Source organism: Ambystoma mexicanum, chromosome 2q (assembly GCF_040938575.1).
Source record: "Ambystoma mexicanum isolate Mex_15411 chromosome 2q, UKY_AmexF1_1, whole genome shotgun sequence".
NCBI classification, from domain to species: Eukaryota; Metazoa; Chordata; class Amphibia; order Caudata; family Ambystomatidae; genus Ambystoma; species Ambystoma mexicanum.
The window spans coordinates 193,324,198-193,342,208 of record NC_090924.1 but is presented as its reverse complement, the minus strand read 5'-3'; the positions used below and the strand labels follow the sequence as shown (position 1 = coordinate 193,342,208).

The window sequence follows — 18,011 nt, the reverse complement described above, 5'->3', positions numbered from 1 at the left end:
AAATTCAGCTAAAAACACCTTAACTTTGCACCCCCTGTTGCGCAGCCTATGACCAGTGCTTTAAGTGGGGTAAGAAACTGAGGGGGGCCCTCATTTGGGGGCATAGCCTAAGACATGATGGGCGTGGGCTAATTAGTGGGCGGGGCCTACAGACTTCAGTGACAGATCCTACTGCTTTTTACAGTGGTGCCATGGAATTTTTGTGACTCTAAGGCAGGCTTCAGGACAAAGCATGCAACACATAGTCTGTCTATACAGTGGACTGGTAGGTGATTACTTTAATTGGACTCAGACCAATCCACTGAACTGACCGCTACTTGACTCTGACCAGCACTCTTGCCAGGACAACTCTTAGGTGAACCACCAGTAAAAACAAGTGGCAGAGTGTAAACCATCACACAGCATCTGCTGACAATTTGGTGTTAAGTTACCATTCACAATTATTCAATTTTTACATTTCAACATCTTTCCATGTTGTGCTGTTTGCATGTTTTGTATTTCCCTGTGATGTCATTGTTATGGGAATTATTATTTTTGAAACTTGAAAAATCGTACACATCTTTTTGGTCACAGAATGTTGGCAAGTATGCGATCCTTCTCGCATGCAAGGGAACAAACAGTAGAAAGTTTGGAACAAAGAAAATAAATGCTCGCACACATTTTCTTTCATTTATTTTCCTTGTTCCAAACATTCTGCTGTTTGTTCCCTCGCATTGTGCGAGAGAACAAAGAGCAGAATGTTTGGAACAAGGACAATAAATGAAAGAAAATGCGTGCGAGGCTCGCACGCATTTTCTTTCATTTATTTTCTCCGTTCCAAATTTTCTGCTGTTTGTTAAAAAGGAAAATAAATGAAAAAAAAAAGCGTGCGTGCGTGCGTGCCTCGGATGGTGGTCGTCGTTGCAGAATCCAGTGGCAATGCAGGTAAGATATGTCGAACCCTCCCGGAATCTAACTTCCTCTGGTAACCCTCGCGAGGGGTTGCCAGAGGAAGTTAGTTTCCAAGGTGCTCTTCCGGCAGCACTGCAGCAGGCAGCTGTGACTGGCAGAAGTGTCAGCCAGTCACAGCGTCGCTCAAGCTGTGACTGGCTGGCAAGTCTGTCAGTCACAGGCTTGCCTGACTCTGCCATGCCTGACCTCTTGATGGGCGGCCGGCGGCTCATCTCCTGTCGCGTCCGTGGCGGTAGATGCACCCGCCGTGGCTTGGTGGGATCAGGGGGCCCCGGCAGGGCCCCGGCTCAGTCTCACTTTTTGGAGACTGCCGGGGCCCGGCCCCGGCAGGTCCCGGCCCACTTTAAGCACTGCCTATGACCACACATATGACATCACTAATGACACAATATATGACATATATAGAAGTCAACGTATTAAAAAATTGGATACTATTTAAAGATTACTTTTGCTTTGTACTGTCTGTGTTTATTTCAATGTTAACATGTTAATCACTTGCAAAAGACACAGAAAGAAAATACACCTGTGCACTTGTTTTCAAGCAAATGCTGAATTTGTTTGGTGAAAATATGTTTGTAATTTTTCCATTTACAGCAACACAACATAACCCCCGTGCCCCATCCTTCCCCATTTTGCCCCTCCCCCACTCCACCCTCCAGTGAACTGAAAATAACATAGCACCTCTAGTGGTTCGGTTTCAGGAGCATATACCTTGGGCAAAGACCTTTCACAATATATCCAAGAGTTTTAGATTTTGCGGACATAATGGAAATCAAACATCGCTGCATAGGTAAGACGAAACCATCCTGTCTGACCTTCAAGTACTCCCCAGGGTTCGAAATTGAGGGGAGCTATTTAGCTTCTGCTTCCAGCATAGTAGAGCCTGGTTAGCTTGAAATCAACAGCTACCAGGAGCTTCTTTTGGCTCCTAGGGCCAACTGGTGATTCCAAACATGTAAATGTGACCTTAACTTTGAGTATTTGAGATTGTTAATAAAGAAGAATTAGAACACATCTAATACACATTTAAACACAATGGTTCATACAAAATGGACAACAAGGTGAAGGAGCATCTCTGGTAGCTCCTCGGTCCCCTGCAGTGGCTCCTGCCTACAGGGTGATGGCCGACACCCAGGAGCTGGTTTTAGCTCCTGCTCATCGAATCTCAGTTTCGAACCCTGCTCCCCCTGGATGCTATATGTCACCCATTCGATCACTAATATGTTCCAGATTTCAGTTAACCATTCATGTTCGGTTGGGGCATCTCTCTTCTTCCAGTTCTTGGCCACCACTGTTTAGCTGCTAAAACTAAAATCATATATGCTTTAAATTGTGATCTGCTTTGTGGCGCGGTTTCCCTGTCCCAGAGACTCAACAGGCAGGTTTCCATTCCCAGGGCAAAGTTCGCTTTTAACATTTTATTCATTGAAGATATCACCTGCTCCCAAAGGACATGTGCACCATATGTTGGCTCAGTCTCCCCTTCCCTTGCAAGCCCTCCAGCACTCACCCAAAACATTTGAAGCAGTACGTTATACCAGAGTTCCGTTATTTGAATGGATCTGGTCAATTTGGGGATATTACCCCAGAGAAATTTCCATTCCACCCTGGCCCAGGAGGTGGTCCAATATCACTTCCCATTTGCCCAGATAGGGCCATGTCACAATCCCAGCATCTTCAGAAATTATTTATATAAAGCTGATACCAGATGTGCATCCCCAGATTGGGTGGTAATGATTTTTTTAAAACACTGTCAGCTGTCAATTTTTCAGCCGATTTGTTGTGTGGATGTTATACCCAATGGCGCAGCTGGTAATAACTAAGTCTGTCTGCTTCCCTCAAGTCAAACATTTGTTTGCACTGTTCAAATAACATCACTTCGTGCTCCTGCACAACATCCCATAGCAGTAAGCACCCTGTCTCTCTCCAATGTCTAACAGAATTCCCCTCAACTCCCAGGGAAAACTGTGGATTGCGAAACAAGGGTGTAAATGCGGCCTGGATTGGCAAAATACCTTTGCTTTTCAATAGATGATCCCAAATGTGGAATTTTAAAACTTTATTTCTTTTCTATACGCATAAACATTTAGAATAATAATTAATTGTTTTGAATACCCATGTATGGAAATCTTAAAATATATCCTAATACATAGTTCTTGTTTTCAAGCACTTCTCATGTCATTTAGAAAATGATACGTGTACACATTTTTCTTACAATAAAACAATTTAGTATTTACATATGTTTATTTTAAAATGTAGTAAATAATTAGGGTTCAACGTGTCTCTATTTATTTCTACTAATTCTTTTCTAAATGTATAAATAGATTATAATATAGTGAACATGTCTTAGATATATTTGGCGCAAACAGGAACATTCTAAGCAGTATACTACTTATAATTCAGATATCATCTTTTACCAAAGTACTACAAAGTAAAGGTTCACAAGTAGTGATATGATGCATATGTAGCTGTTTACTGTTTTAAACAATGTACTTATTAAAATGCTAATATCACATATGGAGAAACGTAAGGGTGGTCTAAATATGGGCAAACACCTAAAGTGATCTTATGTCTGATGCCATTAGTTAAATAATAATTGATGTCACGTATGCTGTTATTAGCAATGTCAGCACTGATGTCATCAGCAATGTCATAGATGATGTCATTAGTGATGCCACCATTGATGTCATCTCCAATGTCATCATTGTTTCCATAGGCTGCGCAACAGGGGGCGCAAACCTAAGGTGGCTTTAGCTGAATTTCTCACCTTAATGTCACTACAACTAAAGTTTTTCCTTGAATTTCAAGGGTTTTGTTATTCCATAGATTTATTTTCCGCACATGTCCAGTGGCCACAACCTTGGCCCGTGCCAACTATCCATTTTAAAACACTACCAGACCACTAGTCATGGCCGGTTGGCCTTCATCAATCACAAACTGATTTTGACCTATTTTGACAGTGGTATTGTTATGTATAAAAGGAAACAGGCTTTGAGAACTCACAATTTTTTTACACTATGCGCAGTGAGATAAAATTATTTGCCAAGGATCGCACACTTGGTTAAGCAGCGTGTTACAAGACCCTTGTTTTATGGCCGGTCTCTTGATGACTGATGGGATACATCGTACAACCCCAACAAATCACATTTAAGCCGCACGAAAAATGGGACAAAATGACCGGCTTCAAGAATAACATATGCACAGATACATTTGTCCCGATAGCGAAAATCAAAAGCTGCACCCATGAATAGACGCACAGTATATGAACATATATCTTAAAGTGAAATATCCAAATGTAGTTCAATTGACCTTCCTTTTAGATGAAAGTGCGCAAGGCAAAATAGCATGAGAGAGGAAATGTTCCAATAAATATGCTGGCAAAATATAAAGGTGCACCTTTGAAACCGAGCAATCTGTTGTGAAATTTTCCCTGGAAAACAAAATCCCAATATGAAACAAGTGCTTGTGGTCTTGTGGTTAAGCGCCTGCACTGGGGACATAACAACCCGAGTAAAAATCCTGGAAGCCGAATACTTGGGCAAGCTTGCCAACTTGAAAAAAAAGGGGTTGGGGGTGGCCTGGCACAAGCTCAATGGATATGTGACTCTCCTGAGCTCCTGCAGCACCGCAGCAAATAAGTATGATTTCTGCCACCCAGACTAAGGTTGGAAGCCAGAATGCTTTAGCTGATGGTCTCCTCTGCTCAATTTGAGGGCTGAAGGTGCAATTGTGGCAATTATTTCGGAGATTCCATCAGACTGGTGCGTCGTCGGGCCGGGAAGGCCTGACTCCAACATGGTCGCTGGGGCAGTCTAACATACTCTGACTCCTAGCTGGTGGTGACCCTGCTGATGATTCTTGGTGAAGGAATGCTGGTCTCCCAACACAGAGCGTTGAAGGCCATAGTCAAGCCTGCCAATCTTTTTCAGGCCAGAGGCGCCCTTCGGCCTTGCTCGTTGCAGTGAGGAGGAGGGGATCCTGGAGCGCTCTGCGGCCACCAGGAACGGGGAGTCGGTGTCCCGCGCTCAATTGGTGCTGCTTGTTTACGCTCACACTTGCCTCTGCTTTGGAAGCAGGCCCTGAATATGCCCCTCTGGACTACTACACCTGCAAAGGGGCAGGGTGTGGTGAGTTGAAGCTGTGCTTATGGGCATTGGAGCGTCAGTGTTTTGGGAGCCTTTTTGTGGGGTCCTGGCCACCTGCCTGGGGGGGGGCGGGCAGATTTCCACCTCCATCTTCACAGTCGGGCTCTGCCCTCTCCCTCCCCAGGCTTACATCTTTGGCCGCAGGGTAGCAGGTGACCACCTTGCATATGTGACTTGCTCAGCAGTGCAGTTTCTCTCATTGATTGTAGGAGGACCCTGTCGGATACTACTTTGGCATGGACCCGGTCCTGGCTTGGAGGCACCCAGTCTCGTCCGAGGCACCCTCTTTCTCTTCTGTTGGCAGGTGTTGGGCTGGTTAGTCCCAGAGCGGCTCTCTTTCAATTCTGGGTCCCCGATGGGGGTGGGGGCGGCAAGATGATATGTGAGCACTGGGTCTGGGTTCTGGTGAGCCTGCAGAGTCTTGGATTGCCGTCACACAGCCCCCCTCCAGCCAACACCTCTGCAGCTCATTGGTATCAAGTAGCCCCACATAACGGCGACAGGATGAGCCCCTCTTAGTAACCATCAAAGCCATGATACAATCCTCAAAGGGTACCTCATCGCTCACGCTTTCTTCTCCCGACCTGGAGTCTGCTCAGGGATTGGGCGATGCCCCGGCTACTAAAGGGAATATCCAGCTTTACTCCTCTCCCTCCAGCAGGACATGCACTCTTCCATGCAAGAAATCAAAAAGTCAATTTCCGACCTGGCCTGGCCTCACAGGCCAATGAGCAGCAGATCTCCGAGTTAGAATCTTCGTTCTTTGACCATGCACATAACCAGGATGAAATGGTGAAATGGGTCAACAACTGCGCAAACTGGAAGTCAGAGTTCACTTAATGGAGGATAAGCGTGAGGACTCGGAAAATCGTTCCAGAAGGAACAACTTGAAGGTCAGAGGGATACCTGTGGCGGTCACCAATTAGGAGTTGGAGCAATATGCGCAAGTATTGTTTGAAGCGGTTCTGGGGGACCCTGCCGGGGTGGACCTGATGCTTGATCGTATTCATTTAGTTGTCTCCAATGTTCAGGAATGCAAGGGGGTGAATCCTGATGTTTTAACCAGGGTACATTTTATCCATCCCAAAGAACTGATTTTGGAGAAAATCAAAGGTCTCCATTTCAGCTTAAGGAGGCTGACATTGTCATTTCAGGATCTTTCCATATCAAAAATTTTGAAGTGACGCCAACTAAAGCCTTTGACCGCCTGGCTTCAAGAGAAAGGGATTTCTTATCGCTGGGGGTTCCCCTTCAAAATTATCTTCACGCTGGAAGGCACGAGACACCAATTTTTCCTCGCTGGGAGTGGCGATCAATACCCTGTAAATTCCACACTTAAAATCCAGGTCCCGGCATCAGTGGAGGAACCTGACCAGCTTAGTGCATGGACAGTGGCACCATCGAGACAGAATAGACATCAGTAACTGAGGCGGCCGTCAATGGACCACCGCGATAGGAGCATGGACTCTATTGCCCCTTCTTGAGCACAGCTCTCTTTTGTGCCTTAAGTCTAATCTTTTGTGTGTTCTGGTTTTGTTTGACTCCCCTTGTCCTTTGGGTGCCCCCAGGCTCGGGCCACATTTGCAGAGTTCACCTGCCAGTATAGGTCATTTATAGTAGTACGCAGGTTTATCTTTGGTAAGGGTTGTTGGTTTTTAACATGTTAAGATGCAGATGCATTAGTTGCTCGCTTCCCTCTTTTCTACGGATTTTTCCTGATGGTCCCCCTTTTTCGACACAGTGATTACAGATTTTAAGTTTATCTTTATGCTTTGTGAAGGTTATGTGTTTATGGGTTTTGCTATTTGTTTTAACCCCATTTACCACAGGGATGGTTGTGTTCATAGGGGTGTTGGTTTGACAGTACCGGGGGGCCTGGGCGGGGGGGAAGTCACTCTTAGAGGATGATCTGGGGTGGGGAATGAGGGCTCGTGATTGTGGCCAGTCTGGGTTCAGCTTCTCGTTTCATAAAGTTCTATGACAGCAACACTTAAATGTATTTCCCTTAATGTCCAGGGTGTCAACTCCCCCAGAAAAAGACATAGCATTCTGACCAAATTATCTCAATTAGGGGTCGATGTGGCCCTCTTACAAGAGACGCATCTACTGCGGCAAGATTGGCCGAGATTATGCTAGGCCTGGTTTCCTCATCAGTTATTCGCTTCGGCCTCTGAGAAGAAGGGAGGTGTTGGGATTCTTCCAAACTGGGGATACTCAGAGACCCTGGACGACATTATGTCGGATTGGTGGTGGAGATAGCTGGGAGGATTATGACCCTGTTTTTGGTCTATTGGCCGAACCAACGTCAAGGTCAATTATATGCTGAACTGTTTCCCAGGCTGGCCCAGTTTCAAAAGGGAGACACGCTCATGGGGGGAGACTGGAACGTGGCCTTAGATGGGAATCTCAATAGGTCCCTGAGTAACTTGGTGGGGGGGTCTGGGCTCTCCTCTGTCCCAGGCTGTGGTTGATTTGCAGTAGATTAGCATGTGGCGCCACTCTCACCCTCACACAGAGCAAGTTTCTTTTCTTTTCCCATGTCTATCACACATATTTTAGGCCAGACTACTTCCTGATTTTACAATCCCTCCTCCAATGAGTCCTGAACTCCTCAATCAAGATGGCTGCAGTCTCAGATCATTTTCCGGTCTAGGTGCAGGTTTCCTGGGACCACCAACAGCCCCACAAGCCGTACAGTTGGCAGGCAAATGATTCTCTGTTCCGGAACCCGGTCTTCCACGAAGCAACCACGACTCAGAACTCAATTCTTTGCAGAGAACAATCTGGGAGGCTTTTAAACTGACTATTCAAGGGGAACATATTGCCCAATCTTCACAAAGGAAGAAGGCCCTTCTGTCCCATCAGTTGTGGGTTGAGGAGGCATTTATCACCAGTTCCAGGCGGCAAGGGCAGAGCTGAAGGCACTTTGGGCGTCCAAGATCTCGTACTAATTGCTCCAAATGAAACATTATTATTTTAGCACCTTGAGTAAGGCCTTCCGTCTTTTAGAATATAAGTTTAAAGCCCACCAGTCACGCAATACCATCCGATCACTTAGGGATTCAGAATTGGTATCCCATAAGTCAGAGGTGGGTAAACTCCAGGTTCTCTCACAGTTATATGGGGAGTTATTTCAGCAGAGTATCTTGACCATACACTCCAGCAAACGGTTATATAGGAGGCATCTCTCCCTCAGGTCTTGGTTCAGGACAAAGATGGCTTGAGGCCCCGATATCTCCTGAAGAGCTTTAGCAGATTATCAGGTGTCTAGCAGTGAATAAAGCCCTGTGCCAGGATGGGTTTTCGGCCACCTTTTTCAAGCAGTTTTCTGCCTCCTTGGTACCACACCTGGTCACCCTATTCAATAGCTTTCTAGCCAGAGGAGCAGTCACGCTGTCTGTGAGGGACTCCACACTATCAGTACTGCGGAAACCAGGGAAGGACCCTTCCACATGCACTATAGACTCATAACCGGGCTTAATTACAATGCACGCATTTGTTACAAAATGTTGGCAAATAGACTGGGCCTCGTTTTGCGGCCTTTAGTTAATATATATTTTATATATTGGGCGTATATGGCGCCTATACACACGTTTTTCCATGCACCACAAGGCAAATTGGGGAAGGGGGACCTAGGAAGAAAGTAGAACAGCAAAAATGGTTATGTTGGCCTTGTGACAATCCTTCTGGGCAAGTGCAAGAACAGGGTGGTAAGTGCTGGGGGTTGGGGCGAGGCAGAAGTGCAGGGGCGGGATGCCCAACGGGTTTGGGGGGCAAGTACTGGGGGGGGCCAAGAAGGCAAGTACTGGGGGGACCAAGAGGGCAAGTGCAGGGGGTGCCAAGAAAGCAAGTGTCAGGGAGAAAGGGAGGGGAAGGGAGCGTGAGTGCAGGGGATGGGGTAGACAAGATAAGGGCTAGTTAGGGAAAGGGAGCCCGAGGGCAAGTGCTAGGATGGGTTGCTAGGGGAATAGTAGGGGGGTGGTATGACTCCTGTTGGACTCAGATGGGACCAGGCCCCATTCACAGTGGCAGAGGGAGCGTTTAGCACAGGATGGGGAGGGTGAAAGAAGAGGAGAAAAGGACAGTCTTGAGAAGTTTCTGGAACATAAGAAGATCCGGCTCAAATCTGAATGGGGCCAGGAGGCTGTTCTGGAGGGAGGAAGCAGCCAACAAAAGGGGTCTACCTCCACTCTGATCAGATGGGCTGATAAGATGGGCTTCATCCCCGGCCGGCAAACCCATGATAACATTCAGAGAGCAATTGACATTATACATTGGGCTTGGAAGCACAACTCCCTGGGACTGCTATTGGTTGACGCGGGAAAAAGATTTTGACCAAGTCGGCTGGTCATATGCCAGGAGGGTGTTGGAAGGATTCGGGTTTGGACCCAATTTCCTGAAATGGGTCTTGGCTAACTATATATATCCCACCACCAGGATCAAATTGGAGCACCGTCTTTCGGACCCATTCCCTCCAACCTGTGGCACCCTTCAAGGTTGCCCCCTGCCCCCATTGGTTTTTGCCTTAGTAATAGAGCCATTTGCATTGCAAGTTCGAGCCCATAACGGGATAGCAGGCATGAAGATCAGTCAGGCCCATCATAAACTAGCTGTCTACACAGGTGATTTGCTTTGTTTATGCATGATTCTGCCACATCTCTTCCCCTCATAGTTTCCGCCCTGTAGTTATTTTGCCCGGTCTGTGGCTTTAAAATAAATTATTCGAATTTGTATATTTTAAATATAATGGAACCAGAAAGGGTAGTGGAGTCCTTAAAGAAGTCACAGTATGAGTTTCAATGGTGCCCAGACGCCATACGTTATTTAGGAATGAATCTCACTAAGGCTCACTCACTTTTGTTTTCTAGGAATATCCCCTCATTATGTAAACAGCTCAAGGAGGATTTAGCGGAATGGTCCTGGCAAGAGATCTCCTGGCTGGGGAAAATTACTGCGGTTAAATTGTCTTTTTTGCTGTAGCTGTTATATGTCTGGCAGGCCCTTCCATTAAATGTCCCTAGAAATGTCCTTATTGACCTACAAGTGCAGGTCTCTCAGTTCATTTGGACTAAGAAGTCTCCTAGGGTTTCCCGTCGCACCATGCTAGCTACAAGGCCCACTGTCGGGTTGGGGGTGCCTGATCTGAAAAGCTATTATTAACACACACTTGGTTAAGCAGCCTGCTACATGCCCCTTGTTTTATGGCCAGTCTCTTGATGACTGCTGGGATACATCGTACAACCCCAACTAATCACATTTAAGCAGCACGGAAAAGGGATAAAATGGCCGGCTTCAAGAATAACATATGCACAGATACATTTGTCCCGATAGCGAAAGTCAAAAACTGCACCCATGAATCGACGCACAGTAAGTGAACATATATCTTAAAGTAAAATATACAAATGTAGTTCAATTGACCTTCCTTTTAGACGAACATGCACAAGACAAAATAGCATGAGAGAGGAAATGTTGCAATAAATATGCTGGCAAAGTATAAAGGTGTACCTTTCAAACCCAGCAAGCAATCTTTTGTGAAATTTTCCCTGGAAACAAAATCCCTTGCTCGTTGCAGTGAGGAGGAGGGAATCCTGGAGCGCTCTGCGGCCACCAGGGACGGGGAGTCTGTGTCCCTCGCCCAATCGGTGCTGCTTGTTTAAGCCCCCTCTTGCCTCTGCTTACAATCAGGGCTGGCTGGTGGCTGGAAGCGGGCCCCGGATACGCCCCTCTGGACTACTACACCTGCAAAGGGCCAGGGTGTGGTGAGCTGAAGCTGCGCTTCTGGGCATTGGAGCGTTAGTGTTTGGGAGCCTTTTTGTGGGGCCCTGGCCACCTGCCTGGGGGGGCAGGCAGATTTCCAGCTCCATCTTCGCAGTCAGGCTATGCCCCCCCCCCCCCAGGCTTACATCTTTGGCCTGTAAGTGATTTCAATCCGGCACTGCACCTAAGTGAACGCCTAGGGTATAATGCACACCTGAAATCCTTTTTTTATTTGTGTCTAAAAGTTCTTTTATTCTGAACGATGTACCACTCATATCACGCCCCTCCCTTGGAACCCCCCCCCCCCGGTCACACTGAACCAGGAATCAGGCTGGTTTGCAAAGTTAAAATATTTATTTATGTATTCACAATTTTAATTACACTATGTTTATGGGTACACAATAATCACCAATGGGGTGATGTAACACTAAACAACCTCTTTAATCACAAGGAGTAATAGGGAGCAAAACAATTCAGCACAGAAATGATACTTTTGTGTGTGGGGTCAGAACAGGTGTCTAGTCAAATGGTCGACAGACAAATAGTCGACAGGACAATTGGTCGACACAATTTGGTCGACAGGTCAAATGGTCGAATTTTTTTTAAATTTATATATATATATATTTTTTAGGTTTTCGTTTAGGGAAAAGGGGGTTAGGGGGGACCCCCCCAAAAAAAAGTGAAAAAACAAAAAAATAAATTCGACCATTTGACCTGTCGACCTTTTGGTGTCGACCAATTGTCCTGTCGACCATTTATTTTCGACCAAATGACCTAGAACCGTCAGAACATATAGCAGTGTGGTTACTATTTCCCCTTGCACGCCCCTGAACCCCCCAATAGACAATGTAAAGAGAAAGGAAGAGAGAACAGGTTTTCAGGAATGGCAGAATTCAAACAAAATAATAATCCCAATTTCCCCCCAGTCACACCAGAGAAAAATGTAATTGATTGGCAAGCGGTCAGAATGATTTTTTAAAGTCATCTAGTGAATGGATTGGGTAAAACACCAAATATGGGCTAAATTGCTGAAATTATTTAAATTCTTATGGGAGTCACTTTGGATAGTTGCACATAAACACCAGCAAGATTTGATACTAAGAAGCAATGTGAAATCTTAAAATTGAGATCGGAAGCTGTTTTACACGTATCAGAAATTCCCTAAATGAAAATTCACGGCAAACGTTTCCGCGTGTGGTAATCGCGATTACGGGAGAACCGTATGGATTTGGGATGCGGGTTTGGATGCGAATTAAAGCTGTGGAAGTTAGCTACAATCAGACGTTTGATTTTGAATCTAGCACAGAAATTGAATGAGTTATAGACGTTTTAGTGGATGTCGTTTTTCTGAGACAGCCGCAAGAAAGGGAAAACAGGAATGCACTTTAAAAAGACAAACAGGATTTTTTTTTTTACACTAGGGGATGCCTATGAAGAAACAAATACCACACGGAGGCACAGCCACTGGATCAGGGCGACTGCCTGCCGAGGAGCTCGCCTTCTTCAGATCAAATATATCAGCACAAAGATAGTTTTAACAATACTAGTACAGGAGGAAGATCGGACGGATAAGATAAAGAGTTTAGACAATTCAAAAATACTCCTAACAATGCAGGTTCTGAAGACAAGATAGGATGGATTCAGATAGGGATTGACTATGGACAGTACATATGCTAGTGACACAGTCCTATCTATAGATACTCACTAGATATGTTTTGAAACGGAACCGTCAGGATTCTGGTCCGTCAAGATTTCTGGTCAGGGAAGGGAACCTGGTTCTGGGATAGACATCTGGGCACACCGGACTGGACTGGGTCTGTTCACAGCACGGCACAGGACTGGATTGGGTCTGCAATGGCTCTGGTCACAGCTCTCTGGTCACAGCACGGCACAACTGGATTGGATCTTTTGGTTCTGATGATAATTCTTTTAGTAGGCAGCAGTACAGCACAGCCTGGCTGTTTGTTTTCTTCCCCTTAGGTTTTGGAATTATAAGGCCTAGCTGAAATTGGTTCAGCTATATAATGGGCATTTCTGATTGCCAAGTTTCTGGAGTCAGGAGCAAGGAAGATGGATGATTCTCTAGCAGGGTGCTCCGCCAGCAATCGGTTAGTGGTTGAATCTGTGCCTCCTCCAGCCCTGAGCTGTTTCTATTTATGCTTATGATAAAGGGGAGTGTGTGCTGGATTATCCTAAGCGCATCCCCTTTCCAGGGATTGGTCAGGATCTCCTCTCTTCCTTGATGGGAGGAGAAAAACAGTGTGTCATCATAATGATGTGGTTTTACGAGGCCTAGAGTCCACCCCTCGCCTCTTGATCACAAAATCTACTTTTGGTACAATACATATTTACAAATGTGCAACCTCTATAACAATAACATATATAAATTACATATTTTGTGTAGCAGATACTCCTCCAAACCTCGTCGCTGTAAGATCCTGTGTCTGCTTTTTACAGAATTTTGCCCTTTTTGTCCGGAACACAATGTCCAATTTCGGTGCACATTGGATATGGACATACGTGTATGAAGTTTCATGCTTTTAGCATAAATACATTTGGTGTAAAACCATATTTTGAGCTGTTTTCTTCTAGAACAGGTCACAGAGTTATGGCACCTCTTAAAACGTGCCGGCAGAAATTTGATTCACAAATCTGTTGTTTACATATTTTTTACAATTTTACACAGTAATTTATCAGTCTTTTTAAAATGTGCTTTTTGTCCTTGTGAATCAACAAATGATTGTTTGTCTCTGCCTCCTTCTGCCTCTCTGCAGTTCAAAAGCAGTCTCCTCCCATTTCCTCCTGGGCCCAGGACATTTACGACCCTTCATAATTAACATCTCCTTGAGCTGGAGGAAGTCCTTTGTCTTCTTCCCCTGGCAGACCAAATTCTCCCCCACCCTATAATCATCACATAGTTGTGATTTCCTAGTGGAGAGAGAGGCCTGGCCTCTGTGGGGGAAGCTGTTATACTGGTTTAGTGGCTTTGAGTCAGGCTTAAATCCAAAAGTTATTTCTGTTGCATTTTTTTCTTGGTTTAAAATAAACTTTTAATTTCAAATAACAGGTTACTTAGTTTTGAGACATTAGATTTCATTTGTATAATTTTACAGTTTTAATGCAGGCTTCTGATAGCAGTCATTGAGGAGGCTGAGGGTACTGCACCCAGATTTTCACAGATCCCACAGGCAGGCACCTTGGCTGTGGATGTTTTTATGACAAATTCAGCTTTTCAGGATATTGCAATTTCACAATGATTTCTTGAACTCAGTGAATTGTGACACCCAGCAGGAATATTGGATTTTTGTAGGTGTTTTGTACCGACGTTCTGCAGTTTCAGCAACCAAGAAAAAGGATTTAAAAGCAAGATTTTTAATTTCTTTCAGCAAAGCACTGTGTTTCCCTCTGTGCTCCATTTTCACTTGTTGTGCAGCCCAGTGACATTTTTCAGGAGTGAGATCTCTGTTCCACCACTGACAACATGCATGGCGGACTGGGCAGCCATCTTTTTGTGTTGCAAAGCACGATTTCCATAGGTTTTGGCGCGCACAAGTGTTTTTCGGCCATTTTGATATTTCTGACACCATCAGAACACAGGGATGCCGCATGGCAGAGCAAAAGTGGGTCAATACATCCCACAGGCCGCAGGGTAGCAGGTGACCACCTTGCATATCTGACTTTCTCAGCAGTACAGTTTCGCTCATCGATTGTAGGAGGACCCTGTCGGACACTACTTTGGCATGGTCTCATTCCTGGCTTGGAGGCACTGCGTCTAGTCTGAGGCATCCTCTTTCTCTTGTGTTAGGCTGGGTAGTCCCAGAGCGGCTCTCTTTCAATTCTGGGTCCCTGCTGGGGAGTGCGGGGGAGCTCCTATGTGAGCACTGGGTCTGGGTTCTGGTGCCCTCACACAGCCCCCCTCCCGCCAACACCTTTGCAGCTCGTTGATATCCAGTAACCCCACGTAACGGCGACAGGATGAGCACCTCTTAGAGTAAGCACAGCATGGGCTACTCTTCCATCAAGGCCATGATACAATCCTCAAAGGGGACCTCATCGCTCACGCTTTCTTCTCCCGACCTGGAGTCTGCTCAGGGATCGGCCGAGGCCCTGGCTACTAAAGGGATTATCCACTGCTTACTCCTCTCCCTGCAGCAGGACATGCACTCTTTCATGCAAGAAATCAAAAAGTCAATTTCTGACCTGGGCCTGGCCTCACCTGGGCCTGACACCGCTGTGCTCTGCTTCTGCCCCTGCTGTGGTATTCACTGTATCCTCTTTTGACATTTAACTCTCCTACTCCCATTAATTTTGCCCTGGGTGGTGGGATACAACTCCTGGCGCGAGTGGGTCTCTTCAATCTCTCACTCCTCCATACTTATGATTCAGATATCATCTTTTACCAAACTACTACAAATGAAAGCTTCACGAGTAGTGATATGATGTATGTGTAGCTGTTGACTATTTTACACAATGTACTCATTTTTATGAACTATTCTAAAATGCTAAAATCACATATGTAGAACTGTAACCATGGTCTAAATATGTGGAAGTACCTAGTGATTTTATGTCTGATACCAGTTAAAAAATCTTTCTTGTCATATATGATGTTATTATTGATGGCACCAGTGAAGTCATACATGATGGTATTACTGATGTAACCGCAATATGACCACATCACAGTTGACATCCCTGATGACAACACTGGTGACAACACTAACTACGTCATCTATGACATCACTGATGGAATCACTGATTACATTACAAGACTAGCCGACCATGGGCAGTGGGAATGACGTTTGGCCGTGCCCACTGTATATTTGAACACAATAAGGGTTCACTGTAAACTTAATTTTTGCCAAAGCGCACAGCCCAAACCACTGGATGGATTTGGACCAGGTCTGAAACAACTTGGGCACAAAACTTTCAAAAGAGTGCTTTGCCTGGTTTGGGGTTATCCTGTGCAGTAGTTCTTTAAATATTTGACAGAGAACGGGGTGTCCACCTACCCCAAAAAATAGACATATCACTCATGGTGCATTGCAGGATCATGGTTTTCAGAAATGAAACGACCGCCATCTTTATTTTCTCTCGATGCAAGAGATATTTGCGGCTATAGCCGAAGATATGGGAAAATTATACGCAGTTAAAAGCTATTTGCAGGTCAAAAAACATGGAAATGCCATCAGGCTAGAGGGCACCACGTGAAATTCTGGAGTTGAAGGGGGTCTAGGGACTGAGTTCGCAGCACAAATCTTTCCGTAGCCTCAGCTGCTGTGGCCGACTTCTGAAAGCAAACTGTGTCACAGAAACGGCGTGTGTTGTGGAGGGAAAGGGAGAGGACAGAGGAGGTGAGGAGAGGAGGCCATCTGGTGAGTGGGGGAGGAGCTGGCACAGATGATGTGGACACTTGGTGAGGTGCTGGGAGGCAGGAAAGCATTTCTTTTTCCTGTCCGTTTTGCCGATATTTGCAGCTACAAAGGACTACGGATAACCACAGGTATCTGTAGTTCAGTACCTGCAGTTACATTTTTTAAAAACATATTTTTACAGCTATAGTGATGTCGAGGGTGGAAAATCCCTGGCCATGGCCAGTGACTAGATTGCCATCCAGGTCTCCCAACCATGCAGTAACCAGGACAGTCTCTGCTTAACTTCATAGTAAGGAAGGGGCCAGCCTCCTCAGGCCATGTTGCCAGATAAATAAGCCAAACTTACAAGACCACTTAGATGGATGGGCCGGCCCTTTCCTTGCTTTGATGCTAAGAAGGGTCGGTCCCTCTTTGAAGCTAAGCAGGGTCAGTCCCTGTTACTGCATGGATGGGCCATCAAATGGGCATCTTAATTATTATTATTTTTTAATCTGTGCTACTGTCAGTCCTTACAGGTTTTGCACTCAGAGACCATTTTCTGCCCTTTGCCAAATTGCATTCTGGTATTTGTAGTCTCCCAGTCCATAATAATTTAAATAAAAAGATATTTTTACAGCAACCGTGGGTTTCCCATCCCTGCAGTAACTGGGAGGAACCCTGATAGCTTCAAAGTGAGGAAGGGGTTATCCCCCTAAGGCCACATTGCCTAATATAGGAACCTACCTTACAAGACCATTTAGAGAAACATGGCCTAAGGGGGCTGGATCCTTCCTTGCTTTGAAATTAAGCAGCTCAATCCTGGTTACTGCATGGATGGCAGACAGTCCACAGTCCCGAATGCTGTGTGTTTTCTTAGTTTTAAATAACTCATAACACACGGCATCCGCATTATTTTTATTTAAACCGTGCTACTGCCAGTTCTTGAAAGTTTTGCACTCGGAGACCATTTTTTTTGCCTTTTTCAGAATTGCAATGAAGATGCAGGGAATAATGCCACAATTGTACACTTTTACCTAGCATATTTCTATAAGGATTTATATATTTGAGTGACACTATGGTATGTGTACTTTTCAAGTTAGCTTTAGAAACCAGAGTATTGTTGAAAGCCAGACATGGGGGTGTGGAGAGGAAATGACGAGAGGGCAAGTAAGTCATGAGTATTTGCCTACAATGTGGCAAGAGAGTTTGCAATCTTGGACACTGGTGCAGTTATTTTCCCCTGATTGTAGCTGCTTTTCAGGGCACCAGTGAAGGACACATCTGGCTGGACAGCATAACTTTTTTTCAGAGGGCGGATGCAACCCCTTGTTTTTTTTTTGAGGTTTGTAAGCTTGCTCATGTATTTGGATACCAGGATTTTACTCAGGTTGTCATGTTCCCAGTGCAGACGCTTAACCACAAGACCACAAGCACGTACTTCACATTGGGATTTTGTTTTCCATGGAATATTTCACTACAGATGGCTGGGTTTAAAAGGTGAGCACTTTCTCTACTTTGCCAGCATATTTATTGGAAGATTTCCTCTATCTGGTTATTTTTCTGGTGTTCATTACTTTTTTTAAAAGTCCAATGCTATTTTGTCTTGCACACTTTCTTCTAAGGAGAAGTTCAATTGAACTACATCAGTATATATCACTTTAAAATATATGTCACTTACTGTGCGTATATATTCATGGGTGCTTACTTTTGATTTTCCATATGGGGGCAAAAGTACCTGGGCATATCTTATTCTTGCAGCTGATCATTTTTTACCCCTTTCCATGCTGTTTAAATGTGGTTAGTTAGGGTC

At 45.1% G+C, this 18,011-nt stretch overlaps 1 protein-coding gene across 2 annotated transcripts in view; it reads left to right on the top strand.

Annotated features, from left to right (window-relative positions):
* LOC138569274 (multidrug resistance-associated protein 1-like) overlaps window positions 1-18,011 on the top strand; it is a 1,459,677-nt gene that overhangs the window by 1,368 nt on the left and 1,440,298 nt on the right. The window lies entirely within an intron of this gene.